This window comes from Pygoscelis adeliae, unplaced genomic scaffold, assembly GCF_000699105.1.
Source record: "Pygoscelis adeliae isolate BGI_AS28 unplaced genomic scaffold, ASM69910v1 Scaffold127, whole genome shotgun sequence".
NCBI classification, from domain to species: Eukaryota; Metazoa; Chordata; class Aves; order Sphenisciformes; family Spheniscidae; genus Pygoscelis; species Pygoscelis adeliae.
The window spans coordinates 1719500-1727178 of NW_008825208.1; positions in this window are offsets into that span (position 1 = coordinate 1719500).

Here is a 7679-nt window from a genome sequence, read left to right on the forward strand (position 1 = left end):
GGCTACCCAGACAGTTGAAGTGTGTTTTGAAGAACTGGGGAGGAAGAATAAGGAGCTAGGACTGGGAACTTCAGAAACAAATCTGTTGTTTAAAGAATAATGAGGAATCAATGCCTCTAATGTAACAAGAAAACAAATATTCTTCTCTAAAGTTTTATGAATAATTTGGTTTGGTAGCTGAATTTCAATGCTCATCACAGAAATAGAAAATCAAAATACATTATATTATTTGATGTGGAGTATTTAATTTATCATTGCAATAAAATCTTAAAATTTAGGGACATGTAAAGGAAAACAAAAGGTAATGAAGTTTAGGATCAAACAGACAATAAAGCAGTTGTATCAGATTTTTTTTTTTTAGATGGGTCAATTCAGAGAAGTCACCCTAAATATGATGCTGTAGGGGTCAAATTTTACTTTTTGCCACACAATCACTATAATCATGCTTTGTCCCTTAAATAAGCTTGATTTTCCATTTACTTATAGAACTCCCTTTTCAGGTAGTATGTATATATCAATTTTTAATCAGCATAAATTCAGGGAGATTCAAGGTGCAGCATTGGTTTTTGTGACTAGTTTCCAGCTCTGAAAAAGTCATGTTTGGCTTCCTTGGCAAAATGATGGGCATACACAACCAAACAAAATTGTGGGATATATAACTGTATCTTGCATCATTCTTCTTAATCTTATAGAACAAAGCAAATTATGCAGCTCTGCAAGGCAAACACCGGCGGATTAAACAGGAGATCTGCTTTTTCACAGTTTGTTTCTCTTTCCTCTCTCCACCACCTCTCTAGACACACTCCTCAAATGGTTTTCCTTCAGCAGAAAATCTGACTTTTACATAAAAAATAGTTTTGAGAATTTAGGGTTCTGCATTTTTCTGAACAAACAAGCTTTTGGAACAGTGACTTCATTTTAGGAACTTGTTCTGCTTTTAAAAGTGAGTAGGCTTTGCGATTTAGTACAGTTTGTGTGTGTGTATATATATCTGTGTACGTATGTGTGTATAGCTAAAAGCCTCCATCTTTCTCCTTTCGTCCAATTCTGTAAACTAAAATAAATAAAAAGAAAGTGAGGAGAGAAAGTTAAAAATCCTCCAGTAACTGCCACAAAAATATTAATCTAAAATAATAGTGTTCCAACAATAAGAGGTCACTCATAATTTCTAAAGCAATCTTAAGTAAAATCAATTCAACTAGTCATGTATAACAAAGACCTGACACCTTACACAGCAAAGGACATAAGTAAGATGTCACAGTTAATGAGTATCAGAAATGGGAACTGAAGTAAGATGCGTGCCCCTAAATCTATTAGCACCTGAATAAATGCCATAAGAATTTCCCAATATGCAGGCAGCCTTTACTGACTTCTGCTGGTACATGTGTGGCTGGGACAGTAAAAGGGCTCAGCTAAGAAGCATTTCTCATCTTTTGCCCAATGCTGGACAGTAACAGCGTGTGGAAAAGGAAGTGAAATAAAGGAATGAAGAAAACTAGCATCCATCTCATATCTGTCTCTCACACTTTCAAAATAGCTGTTTGCCTTATAGACATTTCATGTCTGGATAGTAAACCTTATTTATGCCTGTGCTGCAATAATAGGAAGAATAGTGAAGTACAGAATTCCTTTGGCACAGACAGTTATAGGTTTAGAGGTACTTTGCAAGCTGGCTCATGAATGGCTACCCAGGCTGGTAAACATGAGACAGACTGATTCCTGCGTTAAATAGTAGGTCAGGTTTTGTATGGTTGAAGGTTTTGCTCTTCCTGAGATGAGTTCACCATTCAGGCACTGTTGGTAGTTGTCTATGTGCGTAGAGAAAATGGTAGGAAAAATGTAGATGGAAGTAGCCAGTCCATCCAATGAATGGGATCTGTCAGAGATGCTAAGCGTGAAGTGCACCCCGTGATTTGTATTTTACACTGCCACCTGGTGATCAGACAGTAGAAAACAATAGTAGAACAGGAAATTGATATTATGTACAAAGTAGAGAAACGTTTGTCTCCACTATCTGAACAGAGGCAGTTCCAGAAGAAATAGAGGAAGCAAGATCTTAATAGTGGCCACCGAACAGAACAGTGCTGATGCTAAACATTTTAATGTTCACATTCAATGACAGTGTTACTACTGAATATGTGGTTCTCAGCTCCATTTTGCAGATTCTTTTTTGTACAGGGGCGGTGCTAGGCCTTGCTTTAATTACTTCCTGTATTTTCTTTACTGTGCTCTTTGTGACAAAAGTATTTGTTATGGGGCCAGAAAAATTCATCTCCCATTGTACACATACTTGCAACTTTTGAACTGCACCAATAAAATACATGCCAGTACAATTATAAAAACGTGCATGTTCACAGGAGCAAATAATGAATTTAGATGATGTTGGTATATGCTACATGAAGTTTACTTCATTTAGCAATGCAATCTCAAAACAGAGATCGGCAAACAGCATGCCAACAATCCTATAATGTTGGTTCAACAGTAGTCCCCATTTTCTAGACAATAATTCAACTTCTTAGTTCAAGAGTGAGGCAGAGTTTAAACTCTTCTCTATTTTACACAACCTTCTATGTAGTTAGTAAGACATACCTTTCTCTCTTTCCTTCTTTGCCTCCATGTACACACACACACACACACGAATGAAATTTGCGTGCAGTCTGAGAAAATTGTCATCCTATGTCTGTTATAAAGATATCCTGGGTAGTTTTCTTTAATACTCAGAATTTCTGCTTTCCTAAAAACCAAAAATTGACTCTTCTGTTAGACCTTCGGTTGATTAATATGACATGCTTTCACAGTGGTCAGGATGGAAAGGTAGAGTTTGGTGACTACTACTACTTTTGTACTAGGGCTTTTTAGCATAGCTTGGGACCTGCTGGTCTAAGCAATGTACAACCATGGGAAAAGGACAGTGCCTCTGAAAATAAAGTAGGAGGGGGAAATGTGTGTGATGCAGATACCTGAAGCTGATCTCAATGAGTTAGCAAAAGTACTGGAAATAGGAAGCTGTGTAAGAACATGCCTCTGCCTGGGTGATGTGCATGGCTTCTTAGCCTGCTCATTTCTCAGCAAGTTCACCCATGGGAGGAACATGATGGCAGTGGAGCTGAAGGACCTCATATTTAAACAGGCTCATGTTGAACTGGCCTTAAGATCTCTACGCAGCACCATGTTGTGCAGTGCGTACTTTTCCATTGGCAGTCTGTGGCCATGTTAGGGCTGAAATCAAATTCCTTCAGCCCCAGAGGGTTTAACAAGAAAATGACATTAACCTACTGTTTTCCTTCAATAAGTATCCATTGGATGAGGATTTTAGCTGTGTATATACAGAAGTAGTCCTAAAATTAAGAATAATGTTTAAAGACTGATTTCTTTCTAAGGTTAAAAGTTTTGTTCAGTTTCATTAAGCTGTCAAGAAACATTTTTTAAAGCCCTGTAGTACAGAGGAATTATTTGGAAAAAAATCAGAAATCTCCTGAATGAATAATTCAATGCACAGGGCAAAGGAGAAACGTTCTGCTTTTCTTTGTACTACCTTTGTGTGCTTAGCGTTCCTGTGGCAGAGAAACAACTATCACACTGAAAGCAGAAGAGAATACATGCATGCTATGTATGCTTTATGCATATATGTGCTTACATGGGCAGTATGCTGTTGGTACTACACTATTAGTGTCTCATTCATTTTAGAAATAATGCATCTAAAGAGGGAAACCACAAGAGCTCGTTGCCAAAACGCTATTGGCAGAATAGCTGTACTCCAGATTGCCAGGAAATTCTGGCAATTGCCAAAGTTTTGTGAGATGACCATTTGAACTGGTGTGGTGGGTTGACCCCTGGCTAGCCGCCAGGTGCCCACCAAGCTGCTTTCTCACTCCCCCTCCCCAACAGGACAGGGGGAGAAAATATGAAAAAAAGTTCATGGGTCGAGATAAGGACAGGGAGATCACTCAGCAATTACCGTCACGGGCAAAACAGGCTTGACTTGGGGAAACTAATTTAATTTATTAACAATTAAAAACAGAGTAGAATAATGAGAAATAAGAACAAATCTAAAACCACCTGTTCCTGCATGGGCTCTTCTCCATGGGCCACAGCTCCTGCCAGGAATCTACTTCTGCATTGTCTCTCTTCTTAAACTTCAGAAACAAATCTGTTGTTTAAAGACAAAGGCTTGGGAGATCCTGATGTCACTGTCTTTTTTCTGTGTGGATTCAGAAAAGTACATACTTCTTTGTGATCCATAATTTCCTCACCATAATTTGCACTACTGCTAATTACACTCTTTGTAAAAGGATTTTGTATCCATAAACAAATTATGGAGGGTGAGGGCTTTTTAGAAGACCTTACTATTGGTATTTGAATAAGTAGATTTGTGTCGTGATATTGTACTTAGTTATGTGAAACTCTGGAAATATTTCAGTAGGTGTATTTCTGTGTGGCTACTTTTTAAGTCAGCAGAAAAATTTACCACTCTACCTTCTGCCCCCCAGAAAGAGAATTTTTGCCAAAACCTCAGGTACAGTATGAACTTTCCTGTACAGCTCTTATTCTGCTTGTTCTCATGGGTCACACTTGTCAGAAAACCATATAGCTGAACTGACATGGCACTATATACAAATTAATTCTCTTCATTTTAAGTTTTTAGAGCTATATGGCTTCCAGAACAGAAATTAGCTGGTTTAGATTCTACATGTCTCAGACCACCCAAATTCATGTGCATTGTGTTGAAGACTCAGACTGGCTAAGATTACCTAAAAATCCCAACAGTGGCTTAACTCTGTTGTTTTGCGAGAATTCTATTTTCTTCTTTATAACTTTTGCTGAGCAGAAAAATCTTTCTTAATTTTCTGTAGAAAATTGGTTAGATTTTCAGGCAAGCAGTTTTACATGTTTACTGAGTCAGTGCTAACAACTGTAAAGGACAAAATGTGTTCAATATTTGTTCAAATACTCAATTTTCTGTAATGTCATAAATGCTTAAGATGTGTCAGGCACTTGTTTTCTACATGAAATGTCTTGTAAACAGAAGACATTTTAATCAGTATTGTTACTGGTTCTTATACAGGCACTTGAACTATTTTCTGAAACTATGCATGTTTATCATAACACTGTGATGATTACTTTTTCAATAGTCTAGATGAACAATACAAGTAATTTCATTCTTGCCAATCTGATGAATAAGGGATAAAAGTTGTTTGCTTTAACTTCTATTGAATGATTAAATTCTATTCTACAAATCCAGGGAGCCTCATACTGGTAGCAGTTATTCCAAAAGTTAGGATTATAGGCATTTCTTGATTTGCCTGCACATTTTATAACAACTTTTATAATATCAAATTATTTGTTTGTATTACATGGCTGCCTAGTAAACTTGGATCCTCACTTTGCACACAAGACAGCCCCTTGCTGGTAAAAAAAATAATTCAACTTTAGGCAAATGTATTTTATAGTAGGAATGAACAATTTTACCCAAATACCAGCAGAAGATCTGACGTAAAGCTGAAAATGAAACTCAGCATTCTTGCCTCCCAAAACAAGGCAAAACTCACAAGCCAGTGATTTTTCTTATTTCTAATTACAAGCTTTGTGACTGCTCCATGTTCAGGATTTGAAGCTCAACACTTGCACACTGTTCTTGAAATGAAAGTGGTGGAACAGTGATATCAAATTTTCTTTGGAATTTTTTTTATTTCTCCTCTACAGTTTCAGAGACTCTTCCATAAGGCATTTTGACTTACATACTTGCAGGCAGATAGGACCGGCGACCTATGAGCAAGCTCACTGTGCATATGTCCGAGTAAGGCACTATGAAAGCATGATCCTAATTCCTCATTGACATGAACCACTGAAGTGATTCTGAAGCGAGCTCCTGTCTTCTGTGCTAGACAGGACCAAAGATATATGATGTGGATGTGCTGTGCTTTCATACAACATCAGAACTGTCCAGTGCTGGTGGCATCTGTGGACAACAGATGCCACGTGTAACCTGGGACAGCAGTGTAAAAGTTATATGGAGATTGCAGCCAGTTGCTGTCATCAATGCCCTTGTTTTCTACTCTCAGAATTTTTGTCTATTTAAGTTGATATTCTTTTGCTTCAGTCTTCTTGCTGTTATCTCTGTGTCTTTCTGTTCTCTGTCTTGTCTGGGTCTATTCTGTGCACGTTCTCACTGGTCGTTCTCACAATATAGACATTTCCTTAGAAGTTTGAGCTATGCTTATGTCTCTGGGCTGTATCAAACTTAGGCTTCAGGTTGCAGCTAGGTGCACTCCAAGGAAGATGGGGAGAGAAGGTTAGAAAACAGGACATTTGAGTTAATAAACTGGCCCCTTTAGAAAAGTGGAAGCTGCTGATTATGATCTGCTTATTTGATACATTCTTCATATCTGGAAAACAAAATGAGAGCAGAGCAAGATGGAAAATTGCAACTGGAACTTATAGCAAGATTGGTGACCCCTGATAGGATTGTCTATATTGAAAATTCACCCTTTCTTGCTAAGATAGTTACAGAATTTCCCAGGGTGCTAGGTTAAAATCACTGTTATACGTCAGTGAAATCTGACAGACAAAACACTACTTCAGAAAAAAGAAGGACTAGATCGGAGTCTATTAAGAGCAAAACTTTCTCTTAAGGTAACTTTTACAATTATTTTCATCATATCCAAGATAAATATGTATCATATCCTACTGTCAAACATGACTTTTTGTTGCTCTCGTTGTTTCTAATACCAATGGGGTTAAGAATGAATATTTTTGAAATTATAACACTAACAAGAGCTCCTAATGTTTGCTGTATCAGCAAAACTACAAACATGGAGGAATAGATTAGAACCTAATAGTGTTCCTCCTAAGCAGTGGCTATAGCAGTAGAAAACAGTAATCTGGCTGCTCTTCTGAAAGAACGCAAGATCATTACACAAAAGTATAGGAAGGAAAAGACAGACTTGTATAGATTTCAGTCTTGCAATAGCATGCCTGAATGATTCTTTTCTGTTTCAGGATTGCTGCTGGTATAAGTTTGCAGTGTCAGCTGGCTTACAGATAATAGAAAAGAGAAGAAACTCGACTCTTATAATACTGCCAGCCCCACTCTGTCTCTTGCTGGGAAAAAAGAAGAGATAAACCCTTCAACTGTTACAGCAGTTTTCTGCTGTGCAGTGCCCAATAAGAACTGTAAGCCCTAAGAGTTTAGAGCTTCAAGAGTAGTTTTAAGCCTTGGTAAAATGAGAGCAAAAGCGGAGCCAAAAATGGCCAGGTAACCCCCAGAGCTGAGCTGTTACACATGAGAGAATCTACTCCAGGCACTTTAGGGGTTTCACTCTTTAATTTCTATCAATCATAATAAAAGCCATAACTTATCATTACATTTGCTCAGCCTAGTTAGTGATTCTTACCTGAAATAGGTGTACAATTACATCCAATGTGTCAATGCTGCACAAGTTAAATGAAACAGTGATTTCTTTTCTTCCTATAAAATACTTCTTCAGGAGAAAACACAAAAAATAAGAAAAATCCACATATTTTCAAAATGCTAATGGAATGACCCTTTTTTTTTTCCTAGCTTGTTTTAAAAAACTAGTAAAACATAGGAGGCTAACCAAATAAGTATTTTTCCTATAAAAAGTTTTATTCCTGTCAAGATGCCACTTTATTGTATTAAAGAAATTTAAAGGTCAAAA